General features: G+C 42.8%; 1 pseudogene; it reads left to right on the forward strand.

Moving 5' to 3' along the window:
- LOC124038987 overlaps positions 1-24,673 on the forward strand; it is a 180,483-nt pseudogene that overhangs the window by 47,533 nt on the left and 108,277 nt on the right.

A 24,673-nucleotide genomic window follows, 5' to 3' on the forward strand; every position in this document is an offset into this window, starting at 1 on the left:
GGTTACCTGCACAAAGCTGGGGATCTGTAAACCATCGTCAGCAATCTTGGATCTAATTGGTCTTTAGTTGCCTGCACACAGCTGGAAATCTGTTTATGAATTATTTAACCAGGCAAGTCAGTTAACTTAAGAACAAATTCTTATTTTCAATGACAGCCTAGGAACAGTGGGTTAACTGCCTGTTCAGGGGCAGAACGACAGATTTGTACCTTGTCAGCTCAGGGATTTGAACTTGCAAACTTTCAGTTACTAGTACAACACTCTAACCACTAGGCTACCCTGCCGCCCCATCTGTGACCCACCAGGGGCCATCTTGGATCTAACAGCTCTGTCTGTGTGCTTCCTGTCTTCACAGTGTCCATCTTTACTACCGGTTCCCCTGTCTGGAAGAAGGAGGCCTGGCCACCTACAGAACAGCCATTATACAGAACCAGCACCTGGTTATGCTAGCAAAGGTGAGACTTGAACCCTTTTTGGGGAAGGTTTCACTGACGCAGATTAACACTGGTCCTATTAAAGCAAGACCTATTCAAGACCAAGACCGGAGCAAATCGAGTCAGAGTCAAGACCAACAGCGGGGGCGGGATGGGGACAAGGGGTTCGAGACAGAGTCAAAACCAAGACTAGAAAAATGTGAGTCCAATTCAACATCATGTTTGTAAAATCGCCACCATAATAAGAGTTAAAAATGTCCAGTATTTCTGTGTTCATATTTCAGAAGTATATATGGATTCTTTAGACATTCCGAATGGTTAAACAATGCAAGATGAGGGAAAATAGAGCCGCTCTACAGATGATTAGTAACCCAAACACAGTGGGAACAATGAGAAAATCCCCAAATCCAGATGTGCTAAGCTAATAAACATACCCAAGATGACTCAAAGATGTAATCGCGGCCAAAGGTGCTTCTACAAAGTATTGACTCTGGTGTGAATTGTTATGTAAATGAGATATTTCTGTATTTAATTCTCAATACCTTTGCAGAAATGTCTAAAAACATGTTTTCACTTTGTCCTTATGGGGTATTTTGTGTGATTACAGGCCCCTTACAGTGTGTGTGTGTGTACTGTGCCATACAGAACATTTAACATTACATTTAAGTCATTTAGCAGACGCTCTTATCCAGAGCGACTTACAAATTGGTGCATTCACCTTATGACATCCAGTGGAACAGTCACTTTACAATAGTGCATCTAAATCTTAAAGGGGGGGCTGAGAGGGATTACTTATCCTATCCTAGGTATTCCTTAAAGAGGTGGGGTTTCAGGTGTCTCCGGAAGGTGGTGATTGACTCCGCTGTCCTGGCGTCGTGAGGGAGTTTGTTCCACCATTGGGGGGCCAGAGCAGCGAACAGTTTTGACTGGGCTGAGCGGGAGCTGTACTTCCTCAGTGGTAGGGAGGCGAGCAGGCCAGAGGTGGATGAACGCAGTGCCCTTGTTTGGGTGTAGGGCCTGATCAGAGCCTGGAGGTACTGCGGTGCCGTTCCTCTCACAGCTCCGTAGGCAAGCACCATGGTCTTGTAGCGGATGCGAGCTTCAACTGGAAGCCAGTGGAGAGAGCGGAGAAGCGGGGTGACGTGAGAGAACTTGGGAAGGTTGAACACCAGACGGGCTGCGGCGTTCTGGATGAGTTGAAGGGGTTTAATGGCACAGGCAGGGAGCCCAGCCAACAACGAGTTGCAGTAATCCAGACGGGAGATGACAGGTGCCTGGATTAGGACCTGCGCCGCTTCCTGTGTGAGGCAGGGTCGTACTCTGCGGATGTTGTAGAGCATAAACCTACAGGAACGGGCCACCGCCTTGATGTTAGTTGAGAACGACAGGGTGTCATCCACACTGATATGTCTGCCAGACATGCAGAGATGCGATTCGCCACCTGGTCATCAGAAGGGGGAAAGGAGAAGATTAATTGTGTGTCGTCTGCATAGCAATGATAGGAGAGACCATGTGAGGTTATGACAGAGCCAAGTGACTTGGTGTATAGCGAGAATAGGAGAGGGCCTAGAACAGAGCCCTGGGGGACACCAGTGGTGAGAGCACGTGGTGAGGAGACAGATTCTCGCCACGCCACCTGGTAGGAGCGACCTGTCAGGTAGGACGCAATCCAAGCGTGGGCCACACCGGAGATGCCCAACTCGGAGAGGGTGGAGAGGAGGATCTGATGGTTCACTGTATCAAAGGCAGCCGATAGATCTAGAAGGATGAGAGCAGAAGAGAGAGAGTTAGCTTTAGCAGTGCGGAGCGCCTCCGTGATACAGAGGAGAGCAGTCTCAGTTGAATGACTAGTCTTGAAACCTGACTGATTTGGATCAAGAAGGTCATTCAGAGAGAGATAGCGGGAGAGCTGGCCAAGGACGGCACGTTCAAGAGTTTTGGAGAGAAAAGAAAGAAGGGATACTGGTCTGTAGTTGTTGACATCGGAGGGATCGAGTGTAGGTTTTTTCAGAAGGGGTGCAACTCTCGCTCTCTTGAAGATGGAAGGGACGTAGCCAGCGGTCAGGGATGAGTTGATGAGCGAGGTGAGGTAAGGGAGAAGGTCTCCGGAAATGGTCTGAAGAAGAGAGGAGGGGATAGGGTCAAGCGGGCAGGTTGTTGGGCGGCCGGCCGTCACAAGACGCGAGATTTCATCTGGAGAGAGAGGGGAGAAAGAGGTCAGAGCACAGGGTAGGGCAGTGTGAGCAGAACCAGCGGTGTCGTTTGACTTAGCAAACGAGGATCGGATGTCATCGACCTTCTTTTCAAAATGGTTGATGAAGTCATCTGCAGAGAGGGAGGAGGGGGGAGGGGGAGGAGGATTCAGGAGGGAGGAGAAGGTGGCAAAGAGCTTCCTAGGGTTAGAGGCAGATGCTTGGAATTTAGAGTGGTAGAAAGTGGCTTTATCAGCAGAGACAGAGGAGGAAAATGTAGAGAGGAGGGAGTGAAAGGATGCCAGATCCGCAGGGAGGCGAGTTTTCCTCCATTTCCGCTCGGCTGCCCGGAGCCCTGTTCTGTGAGCTCGCAATGAGTCGTCGAGCCACGGAGCGGGAGGACCGAGCCGGCCTGGAGGATAGGGGACATAGAGAGTCAAAGGATGCAGAGAGGGAGGAGAGGAGGGTTGAGGAGGCAGAATCAGGAGATAGTTTGGAGAAGGTTTGAGCAGAGGGAAGAGATGATAGGATGGAAGAGGAGAGAGTAGCGGGGGAGAGAGAGCGAAGGTTGGGACGGCGCGATACCATCCGAGTAGGGGCAGTGTGGGAGGTGTTGGATGAGAGCGAGAGGGAAAAGGATACAAGGTAGTGGTCTGAGACTTGGAGGGGAGTTGCAATGAGGTTAGTGGAAGAACAGCATCTAGTAAAGATGAGGTCGAGCGTATTGCCTGCCTTGTGAGTAGAGGGGAAGGTGAGAGGGTGAGGTCAAAAGAGGAGAGGAGTGGAAAGAAGGAGGCAGAGAGGAATGAGTCAAAGGTAGACATGGGGAGGTTAAAGTCGCCCAGAACTGTGAGAGGTGAGCCGTCCTCAGGAAAGGAGCTTATCAAGGCATCAAGCTCATTGATGAACTCTCCGAGGGAACCTGGAGGGCGATAAATGATAAGGATGTTAAGCTTGAAAGGGCTGGTAACTGTGACAGCATGGAATTCAAAGGAGGCGATAGACAGATGGGTAAGGGGAGAAAGAGAGAATGACCACTTGGGAGAGATGAGGATCCCGGTGCCACCACCCCGCTGACCAGAAGCTCTCGGGGTGTGCGAGAACACGTGGGCGGACGAAGAGAGAGCAGTAGGAGTAGCAGTGTTATCTGTGGTGATCCATGTTTCTGTCAGTGCCAAGAAGTCGAGGGACTGGAGGGAGGCATAGGCTGAGATGAACTCTGCCTTGTTGGCCGCAGATCGGCAGTTCCAGAGGCTACCGGAGACCTGGAACGCCACGTGGGTCGTGTGCGCTGGGACCACCAGATTAGGGTGGCCGCGGCCACGCGGTGTGGAGCTTTTGTATGGTCTGTGCAGAGAGGAGAGACACATAGTTGACAGGCTACAGAAGAGGCTACGCTAATGCAAGGAGATTGGAATGACAAGTGGACTACACGTCTCGAATGTTCAGAAAGTTAAGCTTACGTAGCAAGAATCTTATTGACTAAAATGATACAGTACTGCTGAAGTAGGCTAGCTAGGTAGGCATTATGAGGCCCGAGACGCACCCCCAAAATTTTCTTGGGGGGGGCACAGGGAGAGTGTGGCAGAGTCAGGAGTCAAACCTGAGCCAAATCCCCCCGCTTATCGTGAGGAGCCAAGGAGGAGCTCAGAACCAGAGCTGGCGTTGGAGGTGAGCGAAGCAGAGACTGTGAAGGAGTTAATGGGAAGATTGGAGGAGAGAGATATGAGGGAGTTGCTGTGTTGGTGCATGAGACACGGAATTCGCCCGACGGAGCGTGTCGAGGATTTGATGACACCTGGGTCAGCTCTCCATACTCGTCCTGAGGTGCGTGCTAGTCGGCTGGTGAAGATGGTGCCAGCCTCACGCACCAGGCCTCCTGTGCACCTCCCTAGCCTTGCATGTCCTGTGCCAGCTGAGCGCTACAGTGTGCCTAGCAGTGCTAACCGTGGCGGGCGTGGTACTGGTCAGGCACCGTGCTATGCGGTGGAATGCACGGTGTCCCCAGTACACGTGCTTAGCCCAGTACGCTACATCTCAGCTCCTCACATCTGCCGGGCTAGACTGAAGATCCAGCCAGGGCGGTTGGTGCCAGCCCTGCTCTCAAGATCTCCAGTACGCCTTCACGGTCCGGTCTATCCGTCACCACCTCCACACACCAGCCCTCCGGTGGCAGCTCCCCGCACCAGGCTTCCTGTGCGTGTCCTCGGCCTAGTACCACCAGTGCCAGCACCACACATCAGGCCTACAGAGCCTTCCTCCTCTCCAGCGCTGCCGGAGCGTCCCGCCTGTCCGGCGCCGCTGCCGGAGCGTCCCGTCTGTCCGGCGCCGCTGCCGGAGCCTCCCGCCGCCATTTAGTGCAGGCGGGTAGTTCTTGTCACTTGGGCTCGTGGTTCGAGCTGTCCTGCATCAACGGTTTGTTTCCCTTTTATGTCATCACCCATCTCCCTCTGGCTTTGAGACTAAGTTGGACCTTGCAGTGGAGGGATTCGCATTGTTAAGAAGAAGGACCGCCTACTCCGTTAGGGCATTTTTGTCAGTAAGAGGTTCATGTTTCTACAGCCCTTTTGCCTTAGAGGGAGCCAGAGAAGTGCTACAGTACTGTTGACCTTTCGTTATTTCCGCTTGTCACCATTCAGATGAACCCCTGGCCGCAGGTCAAGCTGGACGGTTAGGCCCGTTCCAAGGTCATGTGCCAGTGTTTGATTGCAGCGCTTCTTGGCCTAATTTCAACGAAGCAGGCGTAATTTAATCAAGTTGCCCCTTCACAGCTCTTACTTTGAGTACGGCGCCGCTGCCGGAGCCCTCCTCGGTTCCGCCTGTCCGTCGCCGCTGCCGGAGCCTCCCGCCTGTCCGTCGCCGCTGCCGGAGCCTCCCGCCTGTCCGTTTGGACGCCGGAGCCTGCCCCGCCTGTCCGGCGCCGCTGCCTCCTGTGGCAGCTCCACGCACCAGGCTGTCTCTCTGTCGCCTCCCGCCTGTCCGGCGCCGCTGCCGGAGCCTCCCGCCTGTCCGGCGCCGCTGCCGGAGCCTCCCGCCTGTCCGTCGCCGCTGCCGGAGCCTCCCGACTGTCCGTCGCCGCTGCCGGAGCCTCCCGCCTGTCCGGCGCCGCTGCCGGAGCCTCCCGCCTGTCCGGCGCCGCTGCCTCCTGTGGCAGCTCCACACACCAGGCTGTCTCTCTGTCTCCTCCCTGCAGGTGCTCCCGCCTGTCCGGCGCCGCTGCCGGAGCCTCCCGCCTGTCCGGCGCCGCTGCCGGAACCTCCCGCCTGTCCGGCGCCGCTGCCGGAGCCTCCCGCCTGTCCGGCGCCGCTGCCGGAGCCTCCCGCCTGTCCGGCGCCGCTGCCGGAGCCCCTCAGCCCAGAGGCGCCAGAGCCGGCTATGTAGCTAGCTAAGAAGAAATTGCTAAGATTAGACAAATCAAACCGTTGTGCTATAATGAAATGTAATGAAAAAGTTATACTACCTGCGGAGCGAAGTGCCGATGCGACCGCTCGCTCCAACCCGGAAGTTATCAACTCTGATATATGACTTCATTAAACCCTTTCTGTGTGTTTGAAAACAGCTGATCCCAGTTGAATGTGTTGAGAGTCAGAGAGAGAGAGACAAAGACAGAGAGATGGTCCTGTGACTCCAGCTACTCTGATATATGAACATATACATATAGAACAATACAAGCATTCTGCAACATTCGCAATAACATCTACTAAATATGTGTATGAGACCAATAAAGTTTGATTTGATTTGAGAGACAGGTTGACATTTATTATTTTCCTTAGATAGGCCAGCTGCAATGTCAAAATGTGCTATATTGTAAAAATGTATTTAAACAAGTTTTAGGTTTGGGCTAGACATTAGGGTTTAGCAGTCAGCTTTTTTTTCACCACCTCGACCATCTCTGTATCGGACAAATATCAAAGTGTCAGTTATCAAAGACAAAAGAAGGTCAGGAGACACGCTGATTGTGTTATTTGCTCCCATAATTGTGTGTTATAGTAATTGTGTGTTATAGTATGATGGAAATTAAGCTATCCCGCTAGCCTGAACTAGCCAACCAGGTCAGAAAACTGTTATTGTTCGCAGTACTGCATGGCACAGATTGTGACTGGATGTGTTGGTACAGTATGTTTTGTGCTTTGCCAGAAACTGGAGCTGGATCGCTTCATGTTTTATGTGCACAGACCAGACCTCTACAGGGAGTCAGACCTGAGACCCGCCATGGCCACCTGCTTTGAAGCCCTCATAGGTGAGTGTGTCCATCCATATGTCTCTGTAATTCACAGGTGTGTGTTTGTGCGTGACCATGCTCGAACCAGAGTGTTGTATCCAGGTCAGTGTGTATGTGTGTGCAGTATAACTCCCGTCAGGTCCAGACACATTAAGCAGCTTTATTGATCTCTCTATAGATGGGCTTTGACCTCTGGCTGGACAGGCAGTCCCTAGAGTACCACATATACACACATATACACACACACACCCCACACAGACTAAACTGTCTGTAGGGACAGTCTCCACTCCATCCCCCTTGGGCGGCAGGCAACAGTAGGGAAGCTAAGCAGCGCTCGGTCCTGGCGAGTGTGCCGTGTCGGCAGCTTTCCCATCTTATCACCATCTTGATTAAACCATTTCAGCCATTCCTCCACTCCCCTGATAGGCAATGGAGATTACGTCCCAAATGGCAACCTACTCCCTATATCATGCACTACTTTTCCTCAGGGCCATGTGGGTCTCCCGATTGGCTCTACTCAAGGTATTGCACTGTGTAGAAAATAGGGTGCATTTTGGGACACAGCTGGGTGGATTTAAAAAGAAAAGACAAAATTAAAGTGGGCAAGAAATGAGAGGCAAACATTGTTGAGAGTAGTGCTGTTTTGCGTCTTGGATCGGAGTGGTCCCTCGCCTTTCTCTGGGCCCCGGGGCCCCCAACCATACTTGTTCATATTGGCTGCGAGATCAGCTTGGTAATCTATTCCATCCCATAGCTCCTCAGAGAGAGAGAGAGAGAGATCGAGAGGGAGAGAGAGAGAGAGAGAGACTCATCCTCTCATTTCTTCTCTCTTTCTATATTTTTACATAGAATGTCAACGCAAGTGACAGAAAATAAACAAAAAGAAACTATACAGGGGAAATAAACAATCCTCCCAAAAAATATATGCTGCTATTTCTTTCAAAATACTGCAAAATGCAGCATCATACGGCTTTGATGATGGATTTTGCATCATTTGTCTGTATTTTGAAATGTACATATCTTGAAAACTTGATTGCTGACAATGGACTAATGAATCAAACATAGTTTTGGGGTGGAATTTTCCTTTCACAATGAACACTAAACTCACATTTTTTTTAAATAATATATATGTTTCAAATGTCATATTACTGTGCATGTACAGTGTTGTAACAATGTGCAAATAGTTGAAGTACAAAAGGGAAAATAAATATAGGTTGTATTAACAATGGTGTTTGTGCTCTACCGATTGCTCTTTTCTTGCAGTAATAGGTCACACATCTTGCTGCTGTGGTGACACACTGGCATTTCGCCTAATATATATGCAAGTTTATTAAGATTAGATATGTTTTCAAATTCTTTATGGGTCTGTGTAATTTGAGTAAAATATGTGTCTCTAATATGCTCAAATATTTGGCAGGAGGTTAGAAAGTGCAGCTCTGTTTCCACCTATTGTGTAGGAATTGTACCCATAGCCTGTCTTCTCTTGAGAGACAGATCTTCCTATGTTGACCTCTTTCAATGGCAATACCATGTTTACTGAGTCTGAACATAGTCAAAGTTTTTTGAAATTTTTGACTCAGTCACAGTGTTCAGGTATTCTGCCACTGTTTATTTTTTGTTTAGTTCCAAATAAAATTCCAGTTTGTGTGAAGTAATTATCTTTTTGTTTTCTCATGATTTGGTTCGGTCTAATTGTGTTGCTGTCTTGGGGCTCTGTGGGGTCTGTTTGTGTTTGTCAACAGAGTCCCAGTACCATCTGGCTAAGGGGTCTCTTCTGCAGGTGCATCTCTCTGTAAGTGAGGGCTTTGTTATGGAAGGTTTGAGAATCACTTATTCTTTTTAGGTGGTTGTAGAATTTAATAGCTTTTTTCTGGGGTTTTGATAATTAGCGGGAATCACCCTAATTCTGTTCTACATACATTATTTGGTGTTTTGTGTTGTACACTGGGGATGTTTTTGCAGAATTCAGCTTTTTTGTGTTTGTCCCATTTTGTGAATTCTTGGTTGTTGAGTGGATTTCAGACCTCACAACCATAGAGAACAATGGGTACTATAACTGATTCAAGTATTTTTTTTTGCTAGGTCCTAATTGAGATGTCAAATTGTATGTTCCTTTTGATGGCGTAGAAGGCCCTTCTTGCCTTGATCGTTCACAGCTTTGTGGAATTTACCTGTGGTGCTGATGTTTAGGCAGAGGTACAATAGGCATAGTTTTTTTGTGCTAGCCGTGTCTAGGAGGAATTTTTATTTGTGGTCCTTTTTTTTGGAATACCATAATTTTTTGTCTTATTGAGATTAACTGTCAGGGCCCAAGACTGACAGATTATATATGCAGAAGATCTAGGTGCTCTCTCGGCCCTCAACTGCAAACAGTAAACATTTGACTTCAGAGTCTAGTGGGGTAAGGTTGGGTGCCTTCACCAATTCGTTGATATAAATGTTGAAGAGGGTGGGGCTCAAGCTGCGTCCCTGTCTATTCAAACAACCACAAACTTGTTGTTTCTATAAATGGATGTTATAATGCTGTATGTATTCCTCCCAACACCGCCTTCAATCAATTTGTATATCAGACTTTCATGCCAAATTGAATCAAGCTTTGTTGAAATCTGCAAAGCATGAGCAGAATTTACTTTTGTTTTTCTTTGTTTGTTTGTCAAGAAGGGTGTGCAGGGTGAATATATAGTCTGTTGGACTGTAATTTGGTAATCGATTATGTATATGTGTTTGCTGTTTGTTATTTGCTGTAAGGCCAAAAAGATTGGAGAAGTGTTTTACCTATATTACATGACCAAAAGTATATGGACACCTGCTCGTCGAATATCTCATTCCAGATGTTGGAACATTGCTGCGGGGTCTTACTTCCATTCAGCCACAAACATGAGGTCGGCCACTGGCTTGTAGTCAACGTTCCAATTCATCCCAAAGGTGTTCGATGGAGTTGAGGTCAGGGCTCTGTGCAGGCCAATCAAGTTCTTCCACACTGATTTTGACAAACCATTTCTGTATGGACCTCACTTTGTGCACAGGGCATTGTCAAGCTGAAACAGGTAAGGGCCTTCCCCAAATTGTTGTCACAATGTTGGAAGCACATACTCATCTGGAATTTAATTGTATGCTGTAGAGTTCCATTCACACGAACTAAGGAGCCTAACCCGAAACACAAAAAACAGCCCCAAACCATTATTCCTCCTCCACCTAACTTTACAGTTGGTACTATGCATTCGGGCAGGTAAGCACTATCCTGGCATCCACCAAATCCAGATAAGTTTATCGGACTGCCAGATGGTGATGCATGATTCATCACTACAGAGAATGCAGAGAACGCGTTTCCACTGCTCCAGAGTCCAAAGGCGGCGAGCTTTACACCACTCCAGCCTACACTTGGCATTGCGCATCTTAGGCTTGTGTGCTGCTGCTTGGCCATTGAAACCCATTTCAGTGAGTGTTGCAACAAAGAACATGATTTTTACGTCCTACTCTCTTCAGCAGTCTCCGTTCCCATTCTGTGAGATTGTGTGGCCTACCACTTAGGGGCTGAGCCGTTGTTGTCCAAGACGTTTCCACTTCACAATAACAGCACTTACAGTTGACCGGGACAGCTGTAGCAGGGCATACATTTGTACGAACTGACTTGCTGAAAAGGTGACAGTCACTGAGTTCTTAAATAAGACCATTCTACTGCTAATATTTGTCTATGGAGATTGCATGGCTGTGTGCTCGATGTTATATCCCTGTCAGCAATGGGTGTGGCTGAAATAGCCAAATCCACTAATTTGGAGGGGTGTCCATATACTTTTGGATATATAGTGGATATAACTTCTTGTTGTTGTCTGTTTAGTGTGTTCCAATTTTACCAGAAGTGGTTTGATTCTATGGATTCTTCAGTAACTGGTTTCTGACATGCTTTTCTTAATTTTTCCTTACTGTATTTCTACTGTTTTTAGTGTTTCACTATAGTGAAGGCGTAGGCTCAGGTTTTCTGGGTCTCTGTGTTTTTGTTTGGATAGGTTACATAATCTCTATCTTATGTTTTTGCCTTCATCAAAACATTTGTCATTGCTGTTAATTTTCATAGGTGTTCTGGTTTACATATTTACATTTGATATGGAAGCTGAAATATACTGTTTAGGTTTCTACTGTCAAGTTTACACCTTCCCTTTTGCAGTGAAACATTTTTTCCAGTAGGTTTCTGGTAGGTTTCTCCAAAACTTTCCATCAATCTATGGCATTTCTTTATAGTATGTGTTTTGTTCAGCTCTGATGCCTCATGATTGAGTATTGCTTTATTGAAGTAGGCTGTGATTTTGCTGAGGTGTCAGTGATCTGTCAGTGGGCTGACTGAAAGGTCTGAGAGGCTCTGGGTTCAGGTTGGTGATAAAGTAATCTACTGTAGAGTGCTGCTGACAAGATATGAGATGTACAGTTGAAGTCGGAAGTTAACTTCTTATGGCTGGGGTAGTATTGAGTTGCTTGGATGAATAAGGTGCCCAGAGTAAACTGCCTGCTACTCAGGCCCAGTTGCTAATATATGCATATTATTATTAGTAGTAGAAGATTTGGATAGAACACTCTAAAACTTTCTAAAACTGTTTGAATGATGTCTGTGAGTTTAACAGAACTCATATGGCAGGCAAAAACCTGAGAAAAATTTAACCAGGAAGTGGGAAATCTGAGGTTTGTAGTTTCTATGGGGTCATATTGCACTTCCTAAGGCTTCCACTAGATGTCAACAGTCTTTAGAACTTTGTTTGATGCTTCTACCGTGAAGGAGGCGGGAATGGGAGCTGAATGAGTCAGAGGTCTGCCAAAGTGCCATGAGCTGACAACACGCGTTGACGCTTGCGTTCCATTGCATACCTTAAGGGAAGATTTCGGCAGTACCTGTATGGTTAGTGAGAAAGTCCATATTGCAAATGTACGGTCCCTTACTAGACGTCCGAAATCGTTTGTAAAATTCGCAGACGGCGTCGGGCCGAGCGGCAGGGCCGGACCTACCAGGAAGTCATCAAATGAACTTTGTCGGACATTCGGTTTCCGTTTTACAAAAATAATAAGATTTAGGTCATTTTTCCGATGTCCCGGAAATTCCCACAAGAGGGCATAAGCAATCATATTGCTATTGGACAAAACATCACGATTCACGACGGGGCCTTATCTCGAAAACTGAAAATATTTAGAAGCCGAAACTCGGTGAGCGTAGGGGCGGCATAATGGGCAGTTGGCCCCGAACAAGATGGCGTCTAGGCCTCAACGGTTTTTGAGTTATGGCCATTTATCTGGGATTAAAGGTCCAAAATGAAAATAGAGAAATTATTTTTCCACTTCACGTCAAAGTCAAGGAGCCTCCGGTGTCAATAAAAAAAGAACCAGCCATTTATCTATCGTCATTTAAGAGAAATCGTACAACGACACCTTGGTGATGTTCACGGATAGGTGTTTTTTTTTTCAATCGTTACAGATCCAGTTGCAGGGTGTTCTTACGAATCTTTTTAAAGTGTGCTGCGGAGCTCTGCGACATTTCTGTGATTTTCTATGATTTTCTGAAATAACACACACTCACTAAACCCTCCGTAAATAACTCAGTTCTTAACGTAAAGACTTAAAACTCAGGATTCTGTAAAGGCATACCCCAATCATGATATGAGTTTATTTATAGCTTCCTGTGCCAACCGGAAGTGCCTTTAATGGTGTCACAGTGGCAGTTTCCATGGGTTAAAAAGGTCAGATCTTTTCAAAACTTCATATGTGTGACTAGGTAACCATCATGAACTGTAAATCAGTAATTTCTCCCAGCAGATGTCAAAGAAAAGCTCTCACACGCACACACAGCAAGGATGGAGTGGAAAAAGTGCAGTTCTGAAAGACACAGAGAGCAGGCAATGGCATAAACATAATAATCTCTAGGCCGTGCCGAGTTCAACGAGATATCCCGCTTGACCGTAGCTCGCTCGGTCTAAGCGCAGCGACCATTAGACAATTAGGCCCAAAATGAAGCCTGCCCCACAACGTCATTTGCTTTTGGGTGACAGTGAGAGAACCGTTAGGGTGAGAAGCACAATTCGACCTCAGGTACGTTCCTGAGGTCCTCCCGATCCGTGCAAGCCTAACGTTGACCGTGTGGCATTAACCCTTAATAGTTAAAAGAAGGTGTTTACTTCAAAGAGTTTGCATTGACTTCTCTCCCCATAGGAATACATTGCCTGCACCCCTAAATTCAACCTGAAGTCTATATGGGTTATGAATGCCGTATGAACCTGTCTTTGGTAACAGTCCATCAGGCCAGTATGAGGTCTACCTGTGTTGATTCTAAGCTTCCTGGACTAACCGGAAGTGGTTAAAATCACCCTAAAAGTGTTTTTCCATTACCTGCCTGCAGTTTGATAGACATAGTGCATTCACTCCTGTGTAAATCAGTCAATTCTTAACGTAAGGACTTAAAACTCAGGATTCTGTAAAAGCATAGCCCAGTGAGGATATGTGTTGACTTATAGCTTCCTGTGCCAACCGGAAGTGCCTTAATTGGTGTCTCAGGGGCTGTTTCGAGGGGTTAAAAAAGTCAGATCTGTCCAAAACTTCATATGTGTGATTAGGCAACCCCCATGAACTGTAACTCAGTCATTTTTCCCATAAAATTTCAAAGGAAAACTAAATCACAGACACACAACTTGGAAGGAGGGACGTATTGGGGTTTGTAGAGACAGACAGTGCCTCCAATAGTTAGCTTTGTTCGAGCTAAAAAAGAACCGTCAGACCTAGAGATCCGAAACTTTAGAATCCTGTTCTAGACCTCAGGTCGATAGTGCGTGGTGAGTTACGTGGCTCTAGACGGTTCTCGGACCGAGAAACAGCTTCGTACATTTGCAATGACTTCAATTCATTTTGACCATTACGAAAATGGCGACATTTAGAAATGTCTCAGAGACACAAGACTAGGTGCATTGCGACCGTGTCGGCCCATATAGACAGACCCCAACGTTTCTGTCTGATAGCTTATTCAAGGACCCCGTAGCAAGTCATGGAAAAAAGTGGATTTTCAGCACCAATTAGGGTTTTGCTCGGACACCAAATGACCGATCGAGCCGAAAATTAGGATTCGGGGTCGCCTCAGCTAGGCCTACACGTAACATAAGAAATGGACCCGCAGCTAGAACGTAACTACATGTTTTATGGTTTTTTTATGGTTTGAACCAAAGGCGTTGTGAATTTTGGGCCAGCTCTGAAGTGTGTGATAGTTGGCTACTAAACAGGTTGGAAAAAGTGGGTTTAGTGTCAATTTGTATCAGTTTGGTGTCAGAATGACATCTAATTGACTGGTGGACACTGACTTGCTAGTTGACTTTTGTACATTAGCAATATGTTTAAACGGTGAGGTACCATCACCAAAAGTGACATTCTGAAATCAACCCTAACGAGCCATTGAGATGAACCAGAATCACTGCCCAGCCATCCCGGGTTCATCGGGCCAGTCAATTTCACATTCCTGCAGGATTTTTATAGCATGACAAATTCGTGATGGTACCTGCCCATTGAACCATATTGCAAATGCACAGTGACTTTGCAAAAGTGAGAAAACATAAATAAATGGACATGATGAAATCAACACAACGAGTGATGGAAAGGTACAACTCTCACTGCTCGGCCATCCTGTGTTCATCAGACCAGTCAATTTTGCATTTTTGAGCATGTCAAATTTCATATGGTAAAATGCACATTGAAACATATTGCAAATGCACGTGCACTTACAATATGATTCTATAGTGAAAAAACATCACCTAACGGAGATGATGAAATCAACACAACGAGTGATGGAAATGTACAACTATCACTGCTCGGCCATCCTGTGTTCATCAGACCAGTCAATTTTGCATTTTTGAGCATGTCAAATTTCATATGGTAAATGCACATTGAAACATATTGCAAATGCACGTTCACTTGCAATATGATTCTATAGTAAAAACATCACCTAATGGACATGATGAAATCAACACAACGAGTGATGGAAATGTACAACTATCACTGCCCGGCCATCCTGTGTTCCCATAGCGAGCATTAATATCAGAATGACCGGTAAATGCATTTACAAGCATATTTTTGGGGGGGTTACCAGGTGCCTATTTTCAATCACCAGTTGCACAACATGCGTATCCATCAGAATATTTTAAACAGTCCATAAAGCACTCAGGACGTACTCCATAGATAGAGGGCCGTAGTAGGGTACTCCCATAGCGGGCATGGACAATAGGCGTCCCGGTAAATGCATTTACAACCATATTTTTATTTTTGGGTTACCAGTTGCACAACAATGCACGTGCATTTGCAATATGATTCTATAGTGAAAAAACATCACCTAATGGACATGATGAAATCAACACAACGAGTGATGGAAAGGAACAACTATCACTGCCAGGCCATCCTGTGTTCATCAGGCCAGTCAATTTCACATTCCTGCAGGATTTTTATAGCATGACAAATTCGTGATGGTACCTGCCCATTGAACCATATTGCAAATGCACAGTGACTTTGCAAAAGTGAGAAAACATAAATAAATGGACATGATGAAATCAACACAACGAGTGATGGAAAGGTACAACTCTCACTGCTCGGCCATCCTGTGTTCATCAGACCAGTCAATTTTGCATTTTTGAGCATGTCAAATTTCATATGGTAAATGCACATTGAAACTTATTGCAAATGCACGTGCACTTACAATATGATTCTATAGTGAAAAAACATCACCTAATGTTCATGATGAAATCAACACAACGAGTGATGGAAATGTACAACTATCACTGCTCGGCCATCCTGTGTTCATCAGACCAGTCAATTTTGCATTTTTGAGCAAGGTCAAATTTCATATGGTAAATGCACATTGAAACATATTGCAAATGCACGTGCACTTACATTATGATTCTATAGTGAAAAAACATCACCTAATGGACATGATGAAATCAACACAACGAGTGATGGAAATGTACAACTATCACTGCTCGGCCATCCTGTGTTCATCAGACCAGTCAATTTAGCATTTTTGAGCATGTCAAATTTCATATGGTAAATGCACATTGAAACATATTGCAAATGCACGTGCATTTGCAATATGATTCTATAGTGAAAAAAACATCACCTAATGGACATGATGAAATCAATATAACGAGCGATGGAAAGGAGCAACTATCACTGTCAGGCCATCCCGAGTTCATCTGGCCAGTCAATTTTGCATTTTTGAGCATGTCAAATTTCATATGGTAAATGCACATTGAAACATATTGCAAATGCACGTGCACTTACAATATGATTCTATAGTGAAAAAACATCACCTAATGGACATGATGAAATCAACACAACGAGTGATGGAAATGTACAACTATCACTGCTCGGCCATCCTGTGTTCATCAGACCAGTCATAATTTGGCATTTTTGAGCATGTCAAATTTCATATGGTAAATGCACATTGAAACATATTGCAAATGCACGTGCACTTACAATATGATTCTATAGTGAAAAAACATCACCTAACGGAGATGATGAAATCAACACAACGAGTGATGGAAATGTACAACTATCACTGCTCGGCCATCCTGTGTTCATCAGACCAGTCAATTTTGCATTTTTGAGCATGTCAAATTTCATATGGTAAATGCACATTGAAACATATTGCAAATGCATGTGCACTTACAATATGATTCTATAGTGAAAAACATCACCTAATGGACATGATGAAATCAACACAACGAGTGATGGAAATGTACAACTATCACTGCTCGGCCATCCTGTGTTCATCAGACCAGTCAATTTTGCATTTTTGAGCATGTCAAATTTCATATGGTAAATGCACATTGAAACATATTGCAAATGCACGTGCACTTACAATATGATTCTATAGTGAAAAAAACATCACCTAATGGACATGATGAAATCAACACAACGAGTGATGGAAATGTACAACTATCACTGCTCGGCCATCCTGTGTTCATCAGACCAGTCAATTTTGCATTTTTGAGCATGTCAAATTTCATATGGTAAATGCACATTGAAACATATTGCAAATGCACGTGCACTTACACTATGATTCTATAGTGAAAAAACATCACCTAATGTTCATGATGAAATCAACACAACGAGTGATGGAAATGTACAACTATCACTGCTCGGCCATCCTGTGTTCATCAGACCAGTCAATTTTGCATTTTTGAGCATGTAAAATTTCATATGGTAAATGCACATTGAAACATATTGCAAATGCACGTGCATTTGCAATATGATTCTATAGTGAAAAAAACATCACCTAATGGACATGATGAAATCAATATAACGAGCGATGGAAAGGAGCAACTATCACTGTCAGGCCATCCCGAGTTCATCTGGCCAGTCAATTTTGCATTTTTGAGCATGTCAAATTTCATATGGTAAATGCACATTGAAACATATTGCAAATGCACGTGCACTTACAATATGATTCTATAGTGAAAAATATCACCTAACGGAGATAATGAAATCAACACAACGAGTGATGGAAATGTACAACTATCACTGCTCGGCCATCCTGTGTTCATCAGACCAGTCAATTTTGCATTTTTGAGCATGTCAAATTTCATATGGTAAATGCACATTGAAACATATTGCAAATGCACGTGCACTTACAATATGATTCTATAGTGAAAAAACATCACCTAATGGACATGATGAAATCAACACAACGAGTGATGGAAATGTACAACTATCACTGCTCGGCCATCCTGTGTTCATCAGACCAGTCATAATTTGGCATTTTTGAGCATGTCAAATTTCATATGGTAAATGCACATTGAAACATATTGCAAATGCACGTGCACTTACAATATGATTCTATAGTGAAAAAACATCACCTAACGGAGATGATGAAATCAACACAACGAGTGATGGAAATGTACAACTATCACTGCTCGGCCATCCTGTGTTCATCAGACCAGTCAATTTTGCATTTTTGAGCATGTCAAATTTCATATGGTAAATGCACATTGAAACATATTGCAAATGCACGTGCACTTACAATATGATTCTATAGTGAAAAAAACATCACCTAATGGACATGATGAAATCAACACAACGAGTGATGGAAATGTACAACTATCACTGCTCGGCCATCCTGTGTTCATCAGGCCAGTCAATTTCACATTCCTGCAGGATTTTTATAGCATGACAAATTCGTGATGGTACCTGCCCATTGAACCATATTGCAAATGCACAGTGACTTTGCAAAAGTGAGAAAACATAAACAAATGGACATGATGAAATCAACACAACGAGTGATGGAAAGGTACAACTCTCACTGCTCGGCCATCCTGTGTTCATCAGACCAGTCAATTTTGCATTTTTGAGCATGTCAAATTTCATATGGTAAATGCACATTGAAACATATTGCAAATGCACATGCATTTGCAATATGATTCTATAGTGAAAAAAACATCACCTAATGGACATGATGAAATCAATATAACGAGCGATGGAAAGGAGCAACTATCACTGTCAGGCCATCCCGAGTTCATCTGGCCAGTCAATTTTGCATTTTTGAGCATGTCAAATTTCATATGGTAAATGCACATTGAAACATATTGCAAATGCACGTGCACTTACAATATGATTCTATAGTGAAAAAAATCACCTAACGGAGATAATGAAATCAACACAACGAGTGATGGAAATGTACAACTATCACTGCTCGGCCATCCTGTGTTCATCAGACCAGTCAATTTTGCATTTTTGAGCATGTCAAATTTCATATGGTAAATGCACATTGAAACATATTGCAAATGCACGTGCACTTACAATATGATTCTATAGTGTAAAAACATCACCTAATGGACATGATGAAATCAACACAACGAGTGATGGAAATGTACAACTATCACTGCCCGGCCATCCTGTGTTCATCAGACCAGTCAATTTGGCATTTTTGAGCATGTCAAATTTCATATGGTAAATGCACATTGAAACATATTGCAAATGCACGTGCACTTACAATATGATTCTATAGTGAAAAAACATCACCTAACGGAGATGATGAAATCAACACAACGAGTGATGGAAATGTACAACTATCACTGCTCGGCCATCCTGTGTTCATCAGACCAGTCAATTTTGCATTTTTGAGCATGTCAAATTTCATATGGTAAATGCACATTGAAACATATTGCAAATGCACGTGCACTTACAATATGATTCTATAGTGAAAAACATCACCTAATGGAGATGATGAAATCAACACAACGAGTGATGGAAATGTACAACTATCACTGCTCGGCCATCCTGTGTTCATCAGACCAGTCAATTTTGCATTTTTGAGCATGTCAAATTTCATATGGTAAATGCACATTGAAACATATTGCAAATGCACGTGCACTTACAATATGATTCTATAGTGAAAAAACATCACCTAATGGACATGATGAAATCAACACAACGAGTGATGGAAATATACAACTATCACTGCTCGGCCATCCTGTGTTCATCAGACCAGTCAATTTTGCATTTTTGAGCATGTCAAATTCATATGGTAAATGCACATTGAAACATATTGCAAATGCACGTGCACTTACAATATGATTCTATAGTGAAAAAAACATCACCTAATGGACATGATGAAATCAACACAACGAGTGATGGAAATGTACAACTATCACTGCTCGGCCATCCTGTGTTCATCAGACCAGTCAATTTTGCATTTTTGAGCATGTCAAATTTCATATGGTAAATGCACATTGAAACATATTGCAAATGCACGTGCACTTACAATATGATTCTATAGTGAAAAAACATCACCTAATGGACATGATGAAATCAACACAACGAGTGATGGAAATGTACAACTATCACTGCTCGGCCATCCTGTGTTCATCAGACCAGTCAATTTTGCATTTTTGAGCATGTCAAATTTCATATGGTAAATGCACATTGAAACATATTGCAAATGCACGTGCATTTGCAATATGATTCTATAGTGAAAAAACATCACCTAATGGAATGGACATGATGAAATCAATATAACGACCAGTCGATTTGGAAAGGAGCAACTATCACTGTCAGGCCATCCCGAGTTCATCTGGCCAGTCAATTTTGCATTTTATTTTGAGCATGTCAAATTTCATATGGTAAATGCACATTGAAACATATTGCAAATGCACGTGCACTTACAATATGATTCTATAGTGAAAAAAATCACCTAACGGAGATAATGAAATCAACACAACGAGTGATGGAAATGTACAACTATCACTGCTCGGCCATCCTGTGTTCATCAGACCAGTCAATTTTGCATTTTTGAGCATGTCAAATTTCATATGGTAAATGCACATTGAAACATATTGCAAATGCACGTGCACTTACAATATGATTCTATAGTGAAAAAACATCACCTAATGGACATGATGAAATCAACACAACGAGTGATGGAAATGTACAACTATCACTGCTCGGCCATCCTGTGTTCATCAGACCAGTCAATTTGGCATTTTTGAGCATGTCAAATTTCATATGGTAAATGCACATTGAAACATATTGCAAATGCACGTGCACTTACAATATGATTCTATAGTGAAAAAACATCACCTAACGGAGATGATGAAATCAACACACAACGAGTGATGGAAATGTACAACTATCACTGCTCGGCCATCCTGTGTTCATCAGACCAGTCAATTTTGCATTTTTGAGCATGTCAAATTTCATATGGTAAATGCACATTGAAACATATTGCAAATGCACGTGCACTTACAATATGATTCTATAGTGAAAAAACATCACCTAATGGACATGATGAAATCAACACAACGAGTGATGGAAATGTACAACTATCACTGCTCGGCCATCCTGTGTTCATCAGACCAGTCAATTTTGCATTTTTGAGCATGTCAAATTTCATATGGTAAATGCACATTGAAACATATTGCAAATGCACGTGCACTTACAATATGATTCTATAGTGAAAAAACATCACCTAACGGAGATGATGAAATCAACACAACGAGTGATGGAAATGTACAACTATCACTGCTCGGCCATCCTGTGTTCATCAGACCAGTCAATTTTGCATTTTTGAGCATGTCAAATTTCATATGGTAAATGCACATTGAAACATATTGCAAATGCACGTGCACTTACAATATGATTCTATAGTGAAAAAAACATCACCTAATGGACATGATGAAATCAACACAACGAGTGATGGAAATGTACAACTATCACTGCTCGGCCATCCTGTGTTCATCAGACCAGTCAATTTTGCATTTTTGAGCATGTCAAATTTCATATGGTAAATGCACATTGAAACATATTGCAAATGCACGTGCACTTACAATATGATTCTATAGTGAAAAAACATCACCTAATGGACATGATGAAATCAACACAACGAGTGATGGAAATGTACAACTATCACTGCTCGGCCATCCTGTGTTCATCAGACCAGTCAATTTTGCATTTTTGAGCATGTCAAATTTCATATGGTAAATGCACATTGAAACATATTGCAAATGCACGTGCACTTACAATATGATTCTATAGTGAAAAAACATCACCTAATGTTCATGATGAAATCAACACAACGAGTGATGGAAATGTACAACTATCACTGCTCGGCCATCCTGTGTTCATCAGACCAGTCAATTTTGCATTTTTGAGCATGTCAAATTTCATATGGTAAATGCACATTGAAACATATTGCAAATGCACGTGCACTTACAATATGATTCTATAGTGAAAAAACATCACCTAATGGACATGATGAAATCAACACAACGAGTGATGGAAATGTACAACTATCACTGCTCGGCCATCCTGTGTTCATCAGACCAGTCAATTTTGCATTTTTGAGCATGTCAAATTTCATATGGTAAATGCACATTGAAACATATTGCAAATGCACGTGCACATTTGCAATATGATTCTATAGTGAAAAAAACATCACCTAATGGACATGATGAAATCAACACAACGAGTGATGGAAATGTACAACTATCACTGCTCGGCCATCCTGTGTTCATCAGACCAGTCAATTTTGCATTTTTGAGCATGTCAAATTTCATATGGTAAATGCACATTGAAACATATTGCAAATGCACGTGCACTTACAATATGATTCTATAGTGAAAAAAATCACCTAATGGAGATGATGAAATCAACACAACGAGTGATGGAAATGTACAACTATCACTGCTCGGCCATCCTGTGTTCATCAGACCAGTCAATTTTGCATTTTTGAGCATGTCAAATTTCATATGGTAAATGCACATTGAAACATATTGCAAATGCACGTGCACTTACAATATGATTCTATAGTGAAAAAACATCACCTAATGGACATGATGAAATCAACACAACGAGTGATGGAAATGTACAACTATCACTGCTCGGCCATCCTGTGTTCATCAGACCAGTCAATTTTGCATTTTTGAGCATGTCAAATTTCATATGGTAAATGCACATTGAAACATATTGCAAATGCACGTGCACTTACAATATGATTCTATAGTGAAAAAACATCACCTAATGGACATGATGAAATCAACACAACGAGTGATGGAAATGTACAACTATCACTGCTCGGCCATCCTGTGTTCATCAGACCAGTCAATTTTGCATTTTTGAGCATGTCAAATTTCATATGGTAAATGCACATTGAAACATATTGCAAATGCACGTGCACTTACAATATGATTCTATAGTGAAAAAACATCACCTAATGGACATGATGAAATCAACACAACGAGTGATGGAAATGTACAACTATCACTGCTCGGCCATCCTGTGTTCATCAGACCAGTCAATTTTGCATTTTTGAGCATGTCAAATTTCATATGGTAAATGCACATTGAAACATATTGCAAATGCACGTGCACTTACAATATGATTCTATAGTGAAAAAAACATCACCTAATGGACATGATGAAATCAACACAACGAGTGATGGAAATGTACAACTATCACTGCTCGGCCATCCTGTGTTCATCAGACCAGTCAATTTTGCATTTTTGAGCATGTCAAATTTCATATGGTAAATGCACATTGAAACATATTGCAAATGCACGTGCACTTACAATATGATTCTATAGTGAAAAAAACATCACCTAATGGACATGATGAAATCAACACAACGAGTGATGGAAATGTACAACTATCACTGCTCGGCCATCCTGTGTTCATCAGACCAGTCAATTTTGCATTTTTGAGCATGTCAAATTTCATATGGTAAATGCACATTGAAACATATTGCAAATGCACGTGCACTTACAATATGATTCTATAGTGAAAAAACATCACCTAATGTTCATGATGAAATCAACACAACGAGTGATGGAAATGTACAACTATCACTGCTCGGCCATCCTGTATTCATCAGACCAGTCAATTTTGCATTTTTGAGCATGTCAAATTTCATATGGTAAATGCACATTGAAACATATTGCAAATGCACGTGCACTTACAATATGATTCTATAGTGAAAAAACATCACCTAATGGACATGATGAAATCAACACAACGAGTGATGGAAATGTACAACTATCACTGCTCGGCCATCCTGTGTTCATCAGACCAGTCAATTTGGCATTTTTGAGCATGTCAAATTTCATATGGTAAATGCACATTGAAACATATTGCAAATGCACGTGCACTTACAATATGATTCTATAGTGAAAAAACATCACCTAACGGAGATGATGAAATCAACACAACGAGTGATGGAAATGTACAACTATCACTGCTCGGCCATCCTGTGTTCATCAGACCAGTCAATTTTGCATTTTTGAGCATGTCAAATTTCATATGGTAAATGCACATTGAAACATATTGCAAATGCACGTGCACTTACAATATGATTCTATAGTGAAAAAAACATCACCTAATGGACATGATGAAATCAACACAACGAGTGATGGAAATATACAACTATCACTGCTCGGTCATCCTGTGTTCATCAGACCAGTCAATTTTGCATTTTTGAGCATGTCAAATGTCATATGGTAAATGCACATTGAAACATATTGCAAATGCACGTGCACTTACAATATGATTCTATAGTGAAAAAAACATCACCTAATGGACATGATGAAATCAACACAACGAGTGATGGAAATGTACAACTATCACTGCTCGGCCATCCTGTGTTCATCAGACCAGTCAATTTTGCATTTTTGAGCATGTCAAATTTCATATGGTAAATGCACATTGAAACATATTGCAAATGCACGTGCACTTACAATATGATTCTATAGTGAAAAAAACATCACCTAATGGACATGATGAAATCAACACAACGAGTGATGGAAATGTACAACTATCACTGCTCGGCCATCCTGTGTTCATCAGACCAGTCAATTTTGCATTTTTGAGCATGTCAAATTTCATATGGTAAATGCACATTGAAACATATTGCAAATGCACGTGCACTTACAATATGATTCTATAGTGAAAAAACATCACCTAATGGACATGATGAAATCAACACAACGAGTGATGGAAATGTACAACTATCACTGCTCGGCCATCCTGTGTTCATCAGACCAGTCAATTTTGCATTTTTGAGCATGTCAAATTTCATATGGTAAATGCACATTGAAACATATTGCAAATGCACGTGCACTTACAATATGATTCTATAGTGAAAAAACATCACCTAATGGACATGATGAAATCAACACAACGAGTGATGGAAATGTACAACTATCACTGCTCGGCCATCCTGTGTTCATCAGACCAGTCAATTTTGCATTTTTGAGCATGTCAAATTTCATATGGTAAATGCACATTGAAACATATTGCAAATGCACGTGCACTTACAATATGATTCTATA

Source organism: Oncorhynchus gorbuscha, linkage group LG07 (genome assembly GCF_021184085.1).
Source record: "Oncorhynchus gorbuscha isolate QuinsamMale2020 ecotype Even-year linkage group LG07, OgorEven_v1.0, whole genome shotgun sequence".
Classification (NCBI taxonomy): Eukaryota; Metazoa; Chordata; class Actinopteri; order Salmoniformes; family Salmonidae; genus Oncorhynchus; species Oncorhynchus gorbuscha.